Source organism: Vipera berus, assembly GCF_964194415.1.
Source record: "Vipera berus genome assembly, chromosome: 4".
NCBI classification, from domain to species: Eukaryota; Metazoa; Chordata; class Lepidosauria; order Squamata; family Viperidae; genus Vipera; species Vipera berus.
This window is the reverse complement of record NC_138206.1, coordinates 25,960,146-25,981,342: the sequence shown is the minus strand read 5'-3', so window position 1 is coordinate 25,981,342 and position 21,197 is coordinate 25,960,146. Positions and strand designations below refer to the sequence as shown.

At 37.5% G+C, this 21,197-nt stretch overlaps 1 long non-coding RNA gene across 1 annotated transcript; it reads left to right on the top strand.

The window, feature by feature from the left end:
* The first annotated feature begins 13,559 nt into the window (after window positions 1–13,559).
* LOC308668295 lies at window positions 13,560–18,866 on the top strand. The gene is made up of 3 exons (XR_014026487.1): window positions 13,560–14,051; window positions 14,427–14,529; window positions 18,675–18,866. It is a non-coding gene; the product is annotated as an uncharacterized lncRNA (long non-coding RNA).
* The last annotated feature ends 2,331 nt before the right edge of the window (window positions 18,867–21,197 follow it).

Below are 21,197 nucleotides of genomic sequence, written 5' to 3'. Positions count from 1 at the left end.
TGTGGAGATCAGAACTATCACATAAGTTCTGAGCAATCACACTGAAAGGAAAAGAAAAACAACAGCTTCTGATATCAGCCCTCCTCCAATAAAAAAAAGATCCTTTTTCTTCCATTTCAAGAAAAATTGAATTCTGGTGGCAGGGAGGGGAGGGTTTCCCCCAAAAGCTCTTTTCAGCATATAGGAGAAAAAGAAAATCCAACTAGACCCAGCATAGATAAAAGTGATTTTGTCTTTCCAGCCAAGGAGAAGATAAAGATTCATCCTGGTGAAAGCAGGGAGAAAAGTAAGAGTGTGTATGTGTGAGAAAGAGAGAGAGAGAAAGAGACAAAGAGAGACAGAGTGGGGGGAGATGGGGGTGTGGGGGGAGAGAGAGAGAGATAAGGGAAAATATAGTTCTTCCTTCATGAGCTCTGAAGCACTCAGGTGCAACTATATTGCTCTGTGGCCAGCTGCAGCTGTCATTCTCTATTATACAAATGAAATATGAGTGCCTTAGTATTTCCTCCATGCTTTAAAACAAAGAACTATGACCTTGAACCACTAATTACATCTGCAACACTAATAGGAGCCCAAGGAAGCAGGAAGAGCAAAACTTACTAATCTAAGGAACATTTGTAAAGATTATAAAGGAAATATTAGAAAGGCTCGGTCACCTAGAAGAATCAAAGAGCTTTACTAAACTAAACAAAGTTCATTGCAGTGGCACAAGTAACAGAAGAACAAATTGGTTAAGTTATAAAATATATAAATTGCCATTGAGACAATTATTTGAAGCAGGGCTAGGCAATCTGATACACATTTTTGGGCTGTCCAGAAGCCTGGGAAAACTAAGACCTAAAGTCCAAACATTTGGAAGGCACTAAGTTGCTCACCCCAAGCTGAAATGTGTCACATTTTGATAAGAGTCAATTGCAGATCTTTGATGAAAAAACAACAACAACATACAATGGTAAATAAATCACACATGGCTGAAAATTGCATTTTGATGCACACTTACATTTGAATACTTTTATTTATTAGATTTTTAATGCTGCCTTTACTTTTTATATAAATAACACAAGGTGGTGAACATATCTAATAGTCCATCCTCCTTTTCCCCACAACAACCCTGTCAGGTGAGCCCAAAGGCACCCAGCTGCCTTTCATGCCTAAGGTAGGTCTAGATCTCACAGTCTCCTAGTTTCTAGATTGGTGATAGTATAATTTCTTTTTTTCAAATAATCCTCACGAGTGGTGAAATTAATACAAGGATTTCATGGTAGGACAGAAATTTGAATGCAGGATTCATTGGGCTAAGATAATTTACAGTATTAACTTGTGTTGGTACAATTACTCAACTGAGATTCACTTTCTAGTAAAAATACATACTGTAAGTCTCTCATGGATATGAATATTTTATGTTTCATAAATCTTTAATTTTCATTTTTGAGTATCATATAATTAAAACATGGAGCAATATGGATGGCTCAACATGGTGTCTCCCTTGGACAACTCCCCAGATTCTTCCTCAGAGATAAGCTCAAGGGAGGATGAGCCCATTCCTGGCACATCAGGAACTCAGTTAATTAATGACTCTGAACAGCTAGCCAAAACAAAATCAGAAGGGGTTTCAGCTAGGGAAAGCCTGCAGGGGCAGACATCTAGCAAAGAGGAGACCAGCAAAGAAGAGGAAGAACTGCACCTGATCCAAGAGCACACAGGGCAGAGAAAAGGCAGGAGCAATGGAGTTCAGCCAGACTACTCGAGAGGAGAGAGCTCCACTCATCTTGATGGGCTACACTGGGAAGCTGGCTATTTATGACAGCAGGCAGAGGAAGGCGTTGCTGGGAACAATGTGTTGGCTTGCTGGCTGATTGTTTGTTCGTTCATTGTGCTTCCTGCTTCACGGTGTTTGGAATTGTGCCTTGAAGACTCTGAACTTTTCTTGCTAAGTGAGCTTTTGTGTGTGTATTTAATTTTTGCCTGGTGGATTTAAGTTTGTTTGGTGGAGCCATTTGTTTGAGCAACTTTCACTTGTTTATGGGCTATTGACTGCTTGCTTTGTGGACTAATCTTGGCTTGCTTGTGGCTGGACTTATTGGGAGAGTTCTGAGTATTGGTAAAATAAATTACTGGGGAACATTAATAAACTCACTAAACCACAGTTACATGTGTGTGAGTGAGTGGGGCAGCACACTCAACATAGTTAAATTTAGATATAACTGAGATACTTAGAACAGTTCACTCCAAAAGGCTGTCTCCAAAGCAACCTTATAAAATCAAGTGTCCAACAGATATATTTTGACAATAATTCCCAGGGTTTCCTGCCAACATATTGAGAATGCATTGTGTTGTCAAAATGCTTAGAAGGCCATTCTAAAGCAACAGGTCCTTAGCTCAATGTATATCTGCCCTTCACTTACATGTGAAAATGGTAGCAATGGCTATGTGTACTTGTTGAACAGTTTTAGTGAACACCTTCTACATAACATGAGGTCTTGGTACTCAAAGAAACATGTACTTATCTTCAAACTCATTGTTGGACATATGATTCTCAAATCCTGGAAAGGCTTAGTCTCTGGAATTTGTATAGTGATGCTCCTCCTAGGAATAACAGCTATTCACATGACGATGATTGCTTATGATTCTCTTCTATTTTTTTCTTGGCACAGGGATATATCAACAAGTAGATTATAATAATGGAATGATATAACTGAACCACGGCTCTCTTAATCAGCAGTCCATTCCTAATGATTCTAAAGAGAATAACCGATAACTATGAAACAGTAATTTTACAGTAATTAAAACTATATATATTGGGCATATTTATTTAGCATATGGCATACCATGCATGTACTAGCTATATATATATATATATATATATATATATATATATATATATATATATATATATATATATATATATATATATATATATATATATATATATATATATATATATATATATATATATATATATATATATATATATATATATATATATATATATATATATATATATATATATATATATATATATATATATATATATATATACACATACACACACACACACACACACAAACAGATACTGGACCCATTTATGCCCTCTGCTTACAACTGGTCATGATGTGATCTACAGTTTGATGTGAGACCTGCAGTCACATCGAGGGGAGGATACTATGTGCCCTTTATACAGAGACTCCCGGCAGATGCTGTGTGAGGTGTAAATCCTATTCAGGATTGTCCATTGCCAGCATGTTAGTTCAAAGCTTGGCTTCTTTTTTATGAGTCATTTATATGTCTTCCCATGAGTGGGCTTTCAGCGACCCATTTGGGAATCAATTTTAAAGTTGTTGGGCAGTGCCAGTGGGGGCTTCCTGGATTTGAGTCTTTCTGCTGATAAATAAAGTTGACATGCACCAGAAGGAATGAGTTGTTCATATTTTTTCTGTATTCTCTCACTAGTGCCTTTGTAAATTTGGCAGTGTTATATGGCTCAGAACAGAAAGGCAACCAGTCGAAGTGGTTTTAAAACATCTGTTTATAATCCTCATGGTGTTGTTGAGTCTGTTGTCTAATTTACAGCTGTTAAGCCATACAGGGGCACAGTATTCTGCTGCTGAGTATATCAACCCTAATGCTGATGACCTGAGGGTGGCAGCTGAAGCTCCCCATTTAGTTCCACATAATTTCTGGAATATGTTGTTCATAGTATTGGTTTTTTGCTGTCGTATCTTGCAGGAGAGAGTCCAGTCCATTGTTACTCCAAGGTACTTTAGATGGGGATCATAGGGGTTTATTGGGCGTAAATATAACCATAAGCAAGAGGAAGGTATATAGCTGATCCTATTTATTTCAGGGTTATTTATTTCATAGTTAATGTATTCTGTACATTCATGCAACCATTGCTGAGAGATGAGTATAACAGAAAAAAGATTTGCTTTATGGGAATACGCAAACCCTAGCACATATAGTACCTAGCTATATCCTAACAGAAGGAAAGTGAAAAACTATTCATTTAATTCATGTGCGTTTAGGAACAAAGACCAAAGGAAGTGGCCTGATTTCATAAAACAAACAAGAGCATATGAAAAGTTGTGGGAGGTTGAGAAAGGAATGGAAGAGAGCATCAACAGTCAAGAAATGGGGGGGGCAGTTGAGATTTTCTCATAAATGGCAAGATACTGTAAGTCAGGCAAGATGCTGTAAGTCAGGCAGAGAATTCTGGAAAGAAGCACTTCAAAAATTCAAAAGACTACAGCTCAATTAACTTAATATAAATGAAGCTGGGAAATTTGTATTACAATTTCCACGATTCTATATTTAACCCATACTAGCATTAAAGATACCTTACTAAAATCTGTATAATTTCTGGTTTTTTGATTTTGTCTTTCTGCATGGACTTTAACAGTGATAGATTGAGAGGATTCTTAACTCTCCAGCTTATACCCTTTTACTGCCCTTTTATGCACAATAGATCATGAGATACTAAAGAATCAATGCTAGTGAATTCACACTTCCAACAATTAGTTTATTGCTAATAGAACAACATCCTGTTACTTTTTCTGAAAGGGCCTAAAATGTGATTTTCTCACATTTGGGGGCCACGAATGTAGATGGAGCTGATCAAATGTTTGGTTTGATTGTGTCGTTACTGCCATGGGGCAGGGATTTTTATGGGTTTTTTTATAATACATTGGGTTTTAAAATATTGTAAGAAGAGGCACCTATGTGTGGGCTGAATGGCTGTATAGATTTGTTTAATAAACAACATACATGACACAATATATATTTATCTAGAAATTAACTTTCTGTATATCTGCATTGTGAGATGGGTTTTTTCTATATACATATTTTATTGTGATAATAACAGAAAAAGAAAAAGAAGTTGTACACTTGACTATATTAACAATGTGAAATATTAAATATTTAAGACCGAAAAAAGGTCCTAGAAAATTTCCTCATGAACAGAACACACACACACACACACACACCCAAATCAAATTGCTGAAAGGTTTACTTCCCTATTCCTTTGCTGGAACTTCTCCCCCCCCCCACCAAAAAACCCCCCTTTAGATATTGACCAACATCAATAAGCCAGTGCTGGAGATATGTTCCTATTTTATTCTTCTTTGGCCATCCATCATATGTTCACACTGCTTGTACCTTGACAGAGTCTAGATAATGGACATACAGGCAAGAATACTGTATACATGTATGGAGTAGTCATGTCGATAATCCTAAAATCTCAGCCAAAAATATGGCAATTATAGGAACAGGTCCTGTAAAGACTGGAAGGGGTTATGTCCCAGCTCCTAAACTGCAGTTTCAGCAGCAGTGCTACAACAGTCATATTCTGAAGAGATAGATAGATAGATAGATAGATAGATAGATAGATAGATAGATAGATAGATAGATAGATAGATAGATAGATAGATACCATAGGACAGGGGTCAGCAACCTGAAACAGCAAAAGAGCCACTCGGAACCAGTTCCGTCACACACACAAAAAAGTGGGAGCTGCAAAATGTGTGCATGCGTGCACGCACGCTCATGCGCAGAACAAGGCAAAACGTGCACCAGCCCTGCCCCCGTCCACCTCTAGTATGGACGGCTCTGCCATCCTGACTTTTCCTCCCTCAAAAAAAACTGCTCTCCCCCCGCCCTGCGCTCTCTCTCTCTGGGACTTTTTTCTTTCCGCCTTTTGTGAAGCTTCAGGATCAGCTCTTGCCCTGGATCGCTTGCACTGCGCCGATCCTTGGCAGCCCCGATGCCCACGCAACATTCTGAGCCATGTGCACCTGTCGCCGCCCAGTGCTGCCAGCTTACCGGGGAGGGACTCGCAGGCCGAGCCGCGTGAAGACATGGAAGGAAATGGCCTTTCAGAGGATCCCGCCTGGGCCCCCCTCGGAGGCAATGGGCCCTTCCCCAGCCGAAGGAAGCCTCGCAAGCGTCTCCCACAGCGCGGCTCCCCCGATCCAGGAGGTACCTGCACCACCGCGGCGGGTCTCCCTGGCGACGGGCATTGGGTCGCAGCACTGCCTTCAGCCCAGGCACTACTGGAGTCACCCGAGCGCCCTGCCCCTCCCCCCAGAGCCTCGAAACTTCCGCCGCCCCATTTTCTCAATGGGAATGGGACGGCAGAGGTTCAGAGAGCTGCTGCCTTCGTCCGCGTTTCTTTCAGCCCCGAAAGAAATGCGGACGAAGGCAGCAGCTCTCCAAACCTCCGCCACCCCATTCTCTCAATGGGACTTTTTTACTCCCACTTTTTTTTCAGAACTGCACATGGCGGAGGAGGACTGAGAGCCACAGGAGACGGCTTAAAGAGCCACATGCGGCTCCGGAGCAACAGGTTGCGGACCCATGCCATAAGAAGATAATAACTTTGTAGATAAATATAAGACAGACAGATCGATAATACTTTCTAATCAATTAGTCTTGATCTGTAGCAACTATATAGATAACTCCATGCTCTTTTCTTGACAATGGTTTTGGAAGTGGCTTGCATTGCCTTCTTTTTGGGACTGAGAGAGCATGACTGGCCCAAGGCCATCCAGGTGGCTAAGATAGGACTAGAATTCACAGCGTCCCAGCATTAGACTTCCTTAGCAACCATTCAAAATTCTGACAGCTGTCCTCTCTGCAGTCACATGATCACATTTTGAACACTTAGCAACCACCCCACATTTACAGCTGTTTGCAATGTCCGTGATCATTTATAAATTTTTTTGAGGAAACTGGCATTTACACCTAATTCAGACAATGGATTCACTTAAAAAATGCTTAACCACTGCCTCAAAAATGGTCATAAAATCAAGCAATGGCATGTGATGACCTGCTTAATGATCAGCACAACATAATTCCAGGCTCAGTTATAATCATAAGTTAAGAACTACCTGTAATTCAGTGACTTTTACCACTGTTCAAAATTGGTTCTCATCAAATATCTACAAAACAACATTGTCTATGGTAGTAGCCTCATTATTAATTCAAATTGTTTTAACTTGGGCAATCATTTAATCTCTTTTTAATGTTTGTATTTAGTATTTTATTCTGCCCTGTGAACCGCCCTGAGTCCTCAGGGAGAAGGGCGGTATATAAATATTATTAAATTAAATTAAATTAAATTAAATGAGACAAATTTTATTTTCTTTAAAGCAACATTTCACTGATTTGCATAATCCAAACCTTCCAAGTCATTTTAAACTGTAGGCAAATAAAAAGTATCAAAATCATATAGTTCCTCCAACTTTTTATAAAAATGGATTATTGGCTTTTCAGCCTCAATAAATTCCTCCAGAAACCTGTATGATTCTAATAACATACTTTTAAACTGAATAAACTATCATTCTGAGTAAATCAAGTTCAGTTTTCAGTTCTATTAATTTTTTTAAAAGCTGCTCCATCAGACTAAAGTCAGTCTAAAGTAATACTATAGTAAAATGATAGTCCTAATCTATCAGCATCTGAGCAAAATTAGGTTGCATGTCCTTTGATGTCCTAGGTGTGGCTTGTTGGATCCAGCTTTCTCTTACAAGCATTTGAATGTGATTCTGCAGAGGATTGGCTAAAATCAAATCTAATTTTCTGCAGAGTGCTAAAAGAAGCAATTTGAATTTGGAGGTCAAAAATAGTTCTGTATAATTAGTTTGCTTATATTTCTATGTCCTTATGAAACTCAAACTCATAAATCTATAAATTGATTGTAAAGGTACACAGAAAAAATCCTCTCTTTTTATGACCCTGTAATCCCTTAATTCAGGGTAGATTCATGGAGACCAGATGGAGCTGAGCATTTACTAACTGGTTGCCCTTCCTGACACTATACAGAGTTCGTAGCAGATTTTTTTTTCTTTGTGCCCTAGAAGAGAAACATTTGTCACTACCTAGCTTTCCTAGTGGGACTGCCTGAATTATTTTCCCCAAACAAAATACAGACTGCAAAAACTGTCTTGACTCTCCAAATGTATGAAGTTGAAAATGAAAAAGCCATTGTGTCCCATACAAATCTGTACAGAAGACAAAACTTTGTAGCATGGCATTATAACTGTAAACTTAAGGTTGCAGTACTACCAAATGTAATCAATTTTAATATTTTATGTTTTGTGTTAGTCATCTTTGGAGGAGAAGGCCTTAACTTGCTAGGTTAATAATGTCTCAATTTGCCTGAAAATATATTTGGGCCATACAAATTGTGGCTATTCTGTGGTTATCTGCATAGTACATCTTTCACACCTGGGAATTTGATTTTAATCAGAAGCTATTTGTATTTATTGCAACTAAATTACCAGAACAATTTGATGGTGTTATTTATCTCAATAGTTTACAGATATTCAGAGGTCAGAGTGTTTTGTCACCAATCTTCAACATTCTGCTTTTTTAATTAGTCAATTTTCTGGAGCTTTATTCAGCTACACAGAGAACCAGCAAATTTATTCTTTAACTGTTCCAAAAACTGTCAGGAAATAAGCTCAGATCTCTGGACAACGAATGGATATTCTATATAATGAATAGACAGGCCTTAAGAATGTACCACAGTAGGAGTAACCTTAATTCAGCCTTACCATACTTGCAGTCTTATATGTCTTTTAAAATTTTGGACGCAAGTTATCCACTCATTTAACTTGTCTGGAGCATGTAGAGAAAGTCTTTTTTTCTTTTTTTTACAAAGCCATCATCTTCTTTCAAGAGAAGTCATCAGCAAGATTTTTTTTTCTTCCTGGCATTTTCCTGCAAGTGTATGGTTCTTTTTTTTTCCAGATCACAATTGTTGACTCACTGGTTGCAATGTGGATTGTATGACCTAATATGGAGCTAGCAATCCCTGTGATGCTCTGAGTTTTCACAAAATGTGTTTCCAAATTATTACAATTGTGATAAACCTTGTGATTCACATTGAGCTGGCATTGCTAAAATTGCTAGCATCACAATTTTTTCTGCAATGTGTTCATGTGTGTATCTGAATCAGAGAGATTAGAACATTTAGCAAGAATAGCAAATTAGATGAGATTGCTTTCTATGTGCAATATTTGTATATTAAATTGCTCAGTATTACACCAAATCCTCAGTCCATCTTACCTGTACAATCTAAACGGACACACAGCAATTATCCATGGAAACACAGAGAAAAGATTCCTAGCAGTCTTTAACTGGAATAGAATTAAAGTGAGACTATTTCTGTGCAAAACTCATGATCTAATAGGAAGCAATGCCTTCTCCTTTTGAAGATATCGGTGGTGAAACAAGAATGACTCCTTAACACATATGGCTCCTAGCAGAGAACAGTCCAAGATGACTGAGCTTCCACAGCTTCCTTCTGCATCCTGCATGTATTGGGATGGAGGTAAAAAAGCATGTCTTGATTGTCAAGCTCTATTTTGTCACAGTTGTTGCTACCTCAGTCCTTGATTAATTGTTTACTTGCCATCTGAATAAGTTACCCATATTATGGGAACACAGTGGTCACCATTTTTCTTACATAAGCTTATTTGACTTATCAGCCCACCAGACATATTCCAGATGCTTGCTCAAATGAAAAGGAGGATGTTTCCCTGAGAAAAAAGAGTAATTCTGTGCTGGAATCATTATGGGAGAAAGGAAAAGTAAAGCTGCCAATGCAGTAATGTTTTTCTTGACTAAATTTATAGTACGGTACACTTGAAACTTATTGTGCAGAGTTGTTGCCTTCCTACTTCAGCAAGGATCTTATAAATTCAGAAAAACATGTAGAAAATAGAAATCAAATTAACTTCTCTATAAATTGTAATTTTACTTTTCTTTCCTATTCATCCGCAACCTATGAGGTGCTATATTGCTTGCTTATTACCGTAGTTTCCGGCGTATAAGACTACTTTTTAACCCATGAAAATCTTCTCAAAAGTCAGGGGTCATCTTATACGCCGGGTGCTGAAAATTTAGGGACAGGGCTGGCTGGAAAACCTGGAGTGGATCTCCCATTTAGTCTGCGCAGGGAAAGCGGGACCAATTGGAGAAGAAGCTGCAGTCTGTGATTTTTTACAGGCTGGGGTCTGGGCGTCTTTCCTTCTAAAGTTGAAGAGCAGCTGTAGTATATCCCAACTTGAAAGGCAGGTGGGGAAGGCAGCAGCCAGAGCAGCGGCTTAGCTCTAAGGACACATTTGACTCAGGAACTGGGCGGGCGGGCTGGAAAACCTGGAGCGGATCTCCCATTTGGTCTTTTTTTTAAAAAATCCCATTTATATCCTGCCCTTCTCCGAAGACTCAGGGTGGCTTACAATTTAAAGCACAAATCAATGTGCTTAGCAATAGCCTTCATTCGGTGTATACGCCTGTTTATTAGGGCTTTCACCACCCCCAAGCAGCATTATTACAAAGTCAGCTTATTGCCCCCAACAATCTGGGTTCTCATTTTACCTACCTTGGAAGGATGGAAAGCTGAGTCAACCTTGAGCCTGGTGGGATGCGAACCTGCACTAATTGCAGGCAGCTGGTGTTATTTAAGGCTCTGCGCAGGGAAAGCTTTAGAGTGAATTAGGAAAAGTGAAAAAGTGAATTAGGAAAATAGGGAACGGTTGCTGGAATTGGGTATGTGTAGCTTAATGAAGAGAAGGGTGAGAGGTGACATGATAGCAGTGATCCAATATCTCAGGGGCTGCCACAAAGCAGAGGGAGCCAAGCTATTCTCCAAAGCACCTGAAAGCAGGACAAGAAGCAATGGATGGAAACTAGTCAAGGAGAGAAGCAACCTAGAACTAAGGAGAAACTTCCTGACAGTTAGAACAATTAACCAGTGGAACAACCTGCCTCCAGAAGTGGTGAATGCTCCAACACTGGAAGTTTTTAAGAAGAGACTGGACAGCCATTTGTCTGAAATGGTATAGGGTTTCCTGCCTTAGCAGGGGGTTGGACTAGATGACCTCCAAGGTCCCCTCCAACTTCTTCTTCTTCTTCTTCTTTTTCTTCTTCTTCTTCTTCTTCTTCTTCTTATTATTATTATTATTATTATTATTATTATTATTATTATTATTATTATTATTATTATTATTATTATTATTATTATTATTATTATTATAGTTTAATCCACTTGCACTGTTTTATGTTTACATGTTTGATGACAAACAGCCTTATGTTTATAAGTGACAGTTTTCCTACTAAGCACCTGCATGTCATAAGCATTTGAATTAAAATTACCATATTAAAATCAAATCTGATGTTTTTTAATTTTTATTTGGTGTGCATTGGAAGAGGGGTAGTCTTATACGGCGAGTATAGCCCAAACCCTATAATTTAACAGGAAATGTAGGGGGTCGTCTTATACGCCCAGTCATCTTATACGCCGGAAAATACGGTATATTTGTATCCTGTTCCCAAACCTGAAGATTTTTCAGGAGAGCTGGCAAAGTAGATTTTTCATCAGTATCAAAACATACCAAATCTATTTCAAGTAGCTAAATGTGCTTCTGCCCAAGGTAGCAGCAAAGGTTTTTTTTTTCCTTCAGTAAAAGTGCATAGTCCTCGAAGCTGGTCACATTATTTTCTCCCTTAAGTAAGGAAATCACATGAGAAGGGCCAGACTGCCTTTGACACAAATAAATAACTACAGGGGAGAGAGAGAGAGAGAGAGAGAGAGAGAGAGAGAGAGAGACAGACAGACAGACAGACAGAAAGACAGAAAGACAGAAAGACATTCCCACATGACTCTTTGTGGCAGGAGCTATATTCCAGACTTACATATATCTTCTCCACTGGTACTTTGAGAAATAGGTCTTTTCAGACAGAATTTGTCCTCTGAGACTTTTTACAGTAAGTGCTCTTGAAAGAACAATAAACAATAAAGTACCTGTCAATATAAATGCTTTTACTTAAATTCAGATTAATTGATTGGTGAGTATGTAGTTTGGTAATGTGAAATGGGCAAATGTAAATCCATTAAGAAATAAGAGGTCCCAGGATGGGGCCAACTAAAGAAACATTTCTGGAGAACTGCATACAAAGTCATCAAATGGTTTTTGTGGGTAGAAAGAAAATCCCAAGGTAACTGAACCAAACGTGGATCTGCCTGCAGCTGAGGATTGCCTAAATTCCAATGTACATGCATATAGCACTTAGGTTAGCATACAATTATAGAACTTCATCAAAGCAACTGTTATTTTGGAGCTCTAGCACATGTGCTGCTACAGGAAAGACATCCATGTATGCCTTGGGGCCATCATACCTGTTTCATTCTACATCGATAGCATCATTAATAGAAGTGTGAAGTTTTCATGATGGTTTTGATTGCACTATGAGGATTCATAATGTTGAAGAACTAGTAAAATGGAATGGAATGAGTAGCAAGCATAGAAAGAAGGCATGGTTTCAAGTCCCTATTCATGCATAAATGCTATTGGATTTGATTTGATTTTTTTTTAATTTCCTGCTGTTACTGAATTATCACACAGGTAACACAAAGGATGTCTACTCTTTATAAATGAGGCTTTAGACAAGAATTCTATCTTTGGGTATTCTTTAAGTGGGGAAATAATGTTCACTTGGTGACATTGTCATTGGTCTCTGTTCTTTCCTGGCTTTGGTTTCAATTTGTCAGGATAGAAGCAAATATCATTCTAGCTGTTTTGCTTGGTAATAGCCACTTTTTTTGCAAAGGAAGTACAGTATGAGAGATTATGCTGGGCTGAAGTTGTGGCACACCAATTTCCTCCTTTGAACAACAAACTTACAGGCATAGACAGATAGCTGCTGTAGCTGCAATATTAACTTCTTTTAAAAACCATTCCAGCCATTTAAATGACTGTTCAATGGGAAAATATCCAGGGCTTAGGAACCTTTTGCTTGAGATAGATTAGTTAATGTTGCTTACTTCCAGAAAATCAATAAATATAAAGCCCAAAGTCATCAGTCAAATTATTTTGGCACATAGAGCAGAGAAATATGGCCCCCATCCCTGGAAATAAAGATGTTGAAAAATAATAATAAACCAGACAGCTTTGTTTCTCTGTCGAACAGAGCTCTTAACCTATCTATCTTCTCTTTGCTGCATAATTTAAATATATAAGATAATAGTCTCCTGCCACAAGACTCTGCTGCCAAAAAATGGTGGCAAGCCACTGAATAAGAAAATTATGATTTCTCAAATATTTTCAGCAGAAAATGAAATAAAATAGATTGGTAAGTTACCTATGCCAGTAAAACATAACCATTAATATACCTACCAACAAGAGGGGGGGGAAAAACCTGAAGAAGATTGGAAATCTTGACTAGGCACCTTTTGATAATACTATAGCATCAGTGTTTCAACTTCTTCATTCCTCACTGGACCAAATTATTGCTGTTGCTGTTCGCAGCAGGAGACTTGGTTGCAGATAGTCTTGGTTACAAAAATGGTTTTTTCTTGGTCGTACAAAATTAGCAATATCTGTTCAGGCTTTGAAAACAAGTATTTTCCTTCTTTAACCCAGGTGAAACATTTTGCACGGAAAACATTGGACTCTGGTCTATTCAGTTACACCCAAACCCTAATATCCTTCATATTAAAAAGCTGAGCAGGTAAGAATGCATCGGTGAGATTTCTAGTACTTTATACTGGTTTTATTAATATTCAGGATATGAATTGTGTGATTGGATTTCACTTTTTTTAAAAAATCAATATTTGATACAAGGGGATGTGTCTCCTTTACTTCCTGCATCATTTATCTGAAACATTTATATAGATGTATTTTCTATGTCCACAGAGATGCAGTCGTTTGTGTGTGGAAGATTATAGTTTTAAATGGAAGAAGTGATCCAATCCTATCCACCCTTAACAGCTTTGAACTTTCTGTCTTTTTTAAAAAAAATAGATTATTTAATTTTGGTCACCCTCTTAATGTATAATTCAATTTTGATTACAAGTGATCTTGGAAGTTTTTAGAATTTAAAAAAATGACTACTAACAGAAAATATGTTTGATCTATAAAGAATCCTCAGTTCTTACATTTAGCGTGAAAGAAAAAGAAAGAAAGAAAGAAAGAAAGAAAGAAAGAAAGAAAGAAAGAAAGAAAGAAAGAAAGAAAGAAAGAAATATCAGCTAGTGACTGAACTCCACCAAGGTATAATTAAGAGCATCCTCAAAGCTGATTAGTTTTTTTTTAAAAAAAAAAAAAGTCATTTTCAAATGCAATTTGTAATTTCCAAATTTTGACCTTTTTGGTTTAAAGAAATTACCCAATGTATACCACATTGCCTGATAAGCAATAGCATGGTTTTATAGTACAATCTATAAATATATTTGTATTGATCACTACCATTACCAGAATTCTAATAATGCTCTAATGCAAACCATCATTAATGTTTATTTAGTTTTGTTCTGGCCACTGACACAGTGCTGACTCAGAACTGCTAACTCAGCATCTTTTTCAGTAGACTGCAGTTTCCTGCTTGCTTTACTTCTCTAAGAAATATAATTATCTCTCATTTCTCTTTAGGTTTTCCTTACCATCCTACAGTGCTGCATTCAGTCATTCATGCTCAATATATGCATCTTTGTCAAAAATTGAAAACTTTGATGGACAATTAAAAGGCCTGATGGTTAGTTTGGCCAAGGAATTCTTATTCTGACTTAAGCCCCTCTGTAGTCAATAGAAAATTCCAACTAAGAACACTATAATTACACCCAGAAGTAGTAATCCGAAATCTAAATTGAGCTTGAAGATAGCAGAATGGTTCCTCGGCTTACAGATCAAACCTCTGTCCGAATAATAATCATGTTATCAAAATTCTGAAAAATAAATGCATCTTGTTTTCTCACTCAATAAGAACAGCCTACGAGAACAAGTCAGCAATTCTGTGGACGAAAGTTTAATATTGTGGCAATTAATATGAGAGAGAGAGGCAAACAAAGAACAACACACTACTAGCAAACATCAGCAAGCTAATGCAAGTAATAAAATGTGGAAGGCTATGAGGTTTAGCATCTATTTGCCCCTTTCCAATAATCAGTTACACATAGTGAATCAGAAGATATTTTTACTACTGCAAAGAGTAGCCCCTGGGACCTTCACTTATATCTAAGAAAAAGAGAGAAGTTATCTTGGGTTGTATTTTGATTAGCTATGAGCAAATGAGCATATGAATTAGCTTACAGCTTTGTTTGTTTTATTATAAAAGTTTTATTGATTTTCTAATTTTACATTTAAATATTTAAAAAGCCACATGGCGGCTGAGTTAATAGATAATTCAATAACATACAAGTATCTTTAGTACAAGTCTCAAACTAATACATTAAATATTTCTTCTTTTCCCCTTAGTATTTACTGTCTCATGTTTAAACTAATACAATTCTTATTATATCAATTAAATAAAAATAACATTCTTACTTTTATCAATAATTTTTAGCTTATACATATCCTGGTTATTTTAACATTCAGTCTTTATAGACATTCAATGTCCTAATTAGTTTTCCCAATTTTTAGTTTCCCATTAATATTTAAATTTAACATTTAATATTTATAATTTCCAAGTTTTAAATAACCAAAGTTCCCTTTATCACAATTCATCACAAAGTCTAATATTCAGGATACATGTCTTATCTATCTGAATATATTCTATTTCTCACCATCTTACATCAACTAATTAATAATACAGTATAACATTCTTATTTTCCATTAATTTCCAAATGTCTTAAATTTAGTAATCAAAATTTCTCTTATTTCAACTTTAAATACTTCCTCTCTTTTTCTCTTAATGTCTACTATCTCATATTTAAGCTAGTAGTTTTTATTATAACAGCTAAGTAAAAACATATTTATTACATTTATTTATTTATTTTATTTAATAATATTTATATACCGCCCTTCTCCCGGAGGACTCAGGGCGGTGAACAGGGCAAGAATAAAAATACAAGGTTACAAAAATTAAAAAAGGATTAAATATGTGCCCACTAAAAACAGTCAATACAATATTAAAACCCCAATAAAACAACAATAAAAAACCCCACCAATCCCCCATCAGGCCAGGCCGGCTTGTTCGAATAAGAATGTTTTTAGATCGTGGCAAAAGGAGCGAAGATCGGGCGCTGTCCGGAGCTCAACCGGTAACTGATTCCATAGCTCCGGGGCGCCCACAGAGAAGGATCTCCCCCTGGGGGCCACCAATCAACATTCTCTGATCGGTGGCACCCTGAGGAGGCCCTCTCTGTGGGAACGCACAGGGCGAAGGGAAGTTGATGCCGGCAGCAGGTGTTCCCTAAGGTACTCCGGACCCCTGCCATGTAGGGCCTTAAACACCATTAGTAGTACCTTGAATCTCACCCGGAAGACAACTGGCAACCAATGCAGCTCACGGAGCAGAGGTGTGACATGGGAGCATCGGGAGACTCCCAACACAACTCTCGCGGCTGCATTCTGTACCAGTTGGAGCCTCCGGGTGGTCCTCAAGGGCAGCCCCATGTAGAGAGCGTTGCAGTAGTCCAGACGAGAGGTCACGAGCGCATGAGTGACCGTGCATAAGTCATCCCGGCCTAGATAGGGCCGCAACTGGCGCACCAGGCGAACCTGGGCGAAAGCCTCCCTAGTCACAGCCACTATGTGATCTTCCAGAGTGAGCCGTGAATCTAGGAGGACTCCCAAGTTGCGAGCCCTATCTACGGGGGGTAATAATTCACCCCCCATAGAGAGAGATGGAATATCCGAATTAACCCGGGATGCAGGTATGCAAAGCCACTCAGTCTTGTCGGGGTTGAGTTGAAGTCTGTTCCTCCCCATCCAGACCCAAACCGTCTCCAGGCAACGGGACATCACGTTGAGGGCATCACCGGGGTGGTTTGGGGTCGAAATAAAAAGCTGGGTATCATCAGCGTACTGATGATACCCAACTCCAAAGCCACGAATGATCTCACCCAGCGGTTTCATATAGATGTTGAACAGGAGAGGTGAGAGGACCGACCCCTGAGGAACTCCACAAACGAGAGACCTCGAGGTCGACCTCTGCCCCCCTGTCAACACCGACTGCGAACGTCCCAGGAGATAGGAGAACCACTTTAAAACCAATAGATTTTTAGCTTATCAATAGATTTTTAGCTTATCTTAATTACTTTTACATTGAACCTTTATAAAAAAATCAATATTCAAATTTAAGTTTTAATATTTATACTTCCAAGTTTTAAATGACCAAAGTTTTCTTTATCTCAGGTCATAGCAAAATCTAGTATTCAAAGTACACAACTTGTCTTTGAGTATGTTCTATTTTAATTCTCACTAGTAAGTCAAAACCCCAATTTTCTTCAGCCTTATTCTAGCTTTCTTTCTCTGCCAACTTGCCTTCCAATACCGTGCCTTTTTTTTTTAGAAACAAGTTTTATTAGTTTTTAAAATACAACCTATATATTTAGAAAGCATCATGATACCTGGGTAGTCATCAATTGAGTAACAGAGTTTTCAATACATAGTTCGGGTTACATTATCATAGGATCCTTCTCTATTTCCCTCAACATTCAATACAACAAAATCCTGGAAGAAAGCAATGGCAAACCTCTAGAATGTATGACTTTTAGCCATAATACCCTATGTGGCAGCCTGAATTCTTCCCAGGAAGTTGGTTAGGTAAGTGTTTAAACTATTTGCAGCATCTCTAAAATGGTAGATGGTAGGCCTGCATCTTCTGCACATGGGGGAAAGATGTAATGTTCCTACTGTACATAGCAGTCTGCTGTGATCAGTTGCTCTGCCTTGCATTGTGCCATTTTTAGTGCCTATAATTAGGGCAGTTGGTCACCAGAATGAAAAGGAATTGAGCTTCTTCCTTTTGGAGAACATTGTGATAAATGCCAAAAACCAGAGTGCTAATACTGTGATGTGAGGCATTTTCATCTTCTGTACATATTTGCCAAGCTGTTAGCATGGCAGCTTTCTGATGCCCCAGTTATGCAGCTGTTTGAACCAGTCTATTTATGATACTATGAGTGATCATTAATTTCTAGAATCACAAGCCACTTGGCATAATGAAAAAGAAACCTTTTATTCTGCTAGGAGAATTTTGCAGCAAAAAGGTTGCAAATCCCAGTACTTCCATCTCTCCATATATGGTATCTGTACATTCACCCAGTCACATTCAGACATGGATTTTTCTTAGCCATTTCAGTTTTCCCTTTTCCCTTTCCTAAGCACTTGACTGAATGAAGATACTGTATATTAATTTTTATTGTTTTGCTTTATATCTTTACACTCGATTGTAAATACAAGGAAATGAATACTGAGCAGATAGTTTTCAAACATGTTATATACTCTGTAAGAGGGGTGTTATACATTTTAAAAGCTGTCTGAGACATGCATTATTTGTTTTTACTTTTAAAATTATGTTACGAGTTAGAAAGCACAATTATTTTTCTAACATTCTTGTATCTTGTATAAGAAAAAGTGTTCCCTCTTTTGCTTTAAAACAATTTGGGTTATTAATGTGCAGTAATACAAACTTTATATCAATATCAATGGCTAGATTTAAAATACACTGCAGAAGATTTTTTTTAAAAAAACTGCAATATTTGCTTGTTCTCAAAGACTATTTTTGTTAAAACTAATATCATCTCACAGTAACTAATTATTATCATTAAATTTTAATTAGCCACAGATAGTGCTTCAAATTCAAATATCACTTTCTATTTTCAGTTCAATTTGTTGGAATATTAAGAAAATATACAAATGTGGTGCTAATTGCAGGATTGATGTTTTATTGAGCAGAGAGTTCAAAAAAAGAAAAAAGAAAACAGCAGAGGAAGAAAGCTTTCTTCATTAATGAAAGCAGTTAGTGAGGGCTCCAGCTGTGTGACCAAGAGAAGACCCAGCATGTAAATATAATCTTATAATTGGCGCATTCAAAGCGGAAAGGCAGGGGAGATAGATGTATATCAGGGAGAGGAAGAAACTAAACGAGAGAGCTATATCTGGCATTCTACACTTAAGATTTATTTTAATTGGAGGAAATGTTACTATTAAATCTATATAATGTGATTACCTGTATTTTTTAATTTGAAAGGATTTTGTACATTTATTTGACAAATAGAGTAAATAGAGCCCCATGGTATACTTTATTTGTACTTCGTTCTAATTCAGGTGTTCCAGTCCAACAAAGCCCACTGTCAAAAAAGATAGGCAGATGGAATGAATAAGAAACGGAGTGAAATGAAATCTAGGGAGAGATAATCATTTAGAACCAAGAAGTATACAGTAAAGCTTGATCAGACGTTTCAAAATCTGGCAAGCAAATATTATATTGGAGTATGTTAACGAATAGTTTAAAAATGCTTGGAGATCACTGTGTATTGTTTCCAAGACATTTGGAAGATGAAATTGTTCATATTTAGCTGGAGCTGTAGCTAAATGAGAGGCACTGAGATAACTGGGATAATATCTTACAGTGTTATCTGGGATTGTTTTGATCCTGTGAAATTTGAGCAAATAGGCAAAAATTCTGAGACAGCAATTTTGGTAATAGATCCCTGCCCTTTATGGCTGATTCAAGGGAAGAAATGTATAAATAAATTTGACTGATGATAACTTTCCCCAATAGAAGAGAATATTTTAGCTCAGGGCTGAATTTTTTATGTCTCTTATGGGTGGTATGTAAATGTGGTTTCTCTCTGTATGTCTACTGATGCCTGATTTAACTGCATGCCAATCTTCCAAGATTTTCTTTCTTTCTTTTCCTTCCTTACTTCCTCCCTCCTTCCTTCCCTCTCTCTCTTTCTTTTTTTCCCTTTCATTTATCATATTTAGCGGAAACTGTGTGTTGTAATATTAAATAAGTTTCATTATGTGTTCTGCTTCTTGGTGTTTATAGATGCACTCTTCTAGTCTTCTGACTATCTGTCCTACATAGTGGCTGTTGCATTACATGTTGTAGATCAGGGATCCCCAACCCCCAGTCCATGGACCAGTAACGGGCCATGGCATGCCAGGAACCAGTCCACACAAACAAGCAAAGCCCCATCTGTGGGATTCAGGCAGTACACAAAACCACTTCCCCTCCAGACTGTGGAAAAATCTCACTCCACGTAACTGGTCCCTGGTGCCCAAAAGTTTGGGGATCTCTGTTGCAGATGATTCAAAAGCAGAAGACATCACATTTTTTTGAACTGATGTTATCTAGTTGGTTAATGAAACATTTGCAAGCAAACAACCAAGCTCAGACAGCTGCAAGAACTTCACAATCGATTTTTCATCTAAAAGTTCCTTACTGGATAGCTTTAAGGATGGTTGTTCCTCTTGTGCTTTCCTCTATCCTCTGAAAGAAAAACTAGTCAGCAAGACAAGGTCAGAAATGTTCTGGATGTAGCATGTTTTCTCCTATAATCACTAATTCAAATCCCCTATCAATACCACTTTTTGTCTCTTTAGATAATCTGCTATTTCCTTATGGAAAACAATATTCACTTTGTCTTTATTGGAGTCATCCCAACATGTTTGTAATACATATATTAAAATACATATAGTCTTCTTGTATTAACATTTTCAGAAAACTGAACACAACAAAACTAGGCATTCGTACATATCTTCCATTCAAATAACTATGCATGCAAAATATATGCATACTGTATTTCTCTCAGGCTCATAATAGCAATAACAATAGCACTTAGACCTATATACCCCTCCATAGTGCTTTACAGCATTTTCTGAATGGTTTACAATGTTAGCTTATATTGCCCCCAACAATCTGGGTCCTCATTTTATTGACCTCAGAAGGATAGAAGGCTGAGTTAACCTTGAATCGGTCAGGATCAAACTCCAGGCTGCGGGCAGAGTTAGCCACCAATAATGCGCTCTAACCACTGCTCCATCATGGCTCCTCACATAAAAAGTCTGTGAGGATACAATTAATACTTATATCCATCTGAAAATCATCACACATCATATATTAGCTCTGTGTTTATCTTAAAAGCTACCTTCAGCACTCATGAATCAGTTGCAGGTTTGCCATTAACTAGCAAAAATTGTCTGTACTATTCTCTTTGATTGTAATTTTGTTATGTGTGTTATACAAAACGCTAAGTAATAACATTCCAAGTACTAAAAATACAGAACTCAGACATTTCATAATGATTATCTTTGACCTTGAGTGATGAAGATCAAATGCATGCAGGAGAGGAAACCAATTAATTGTCTTTCAGGTTAAATAGGCATATATTTTAATGCCTATTAAAATATAAATTAAATACACCCAGAGCATTCGTTTAAAATTTTACCTGTATCAAATGTGTTGTTATC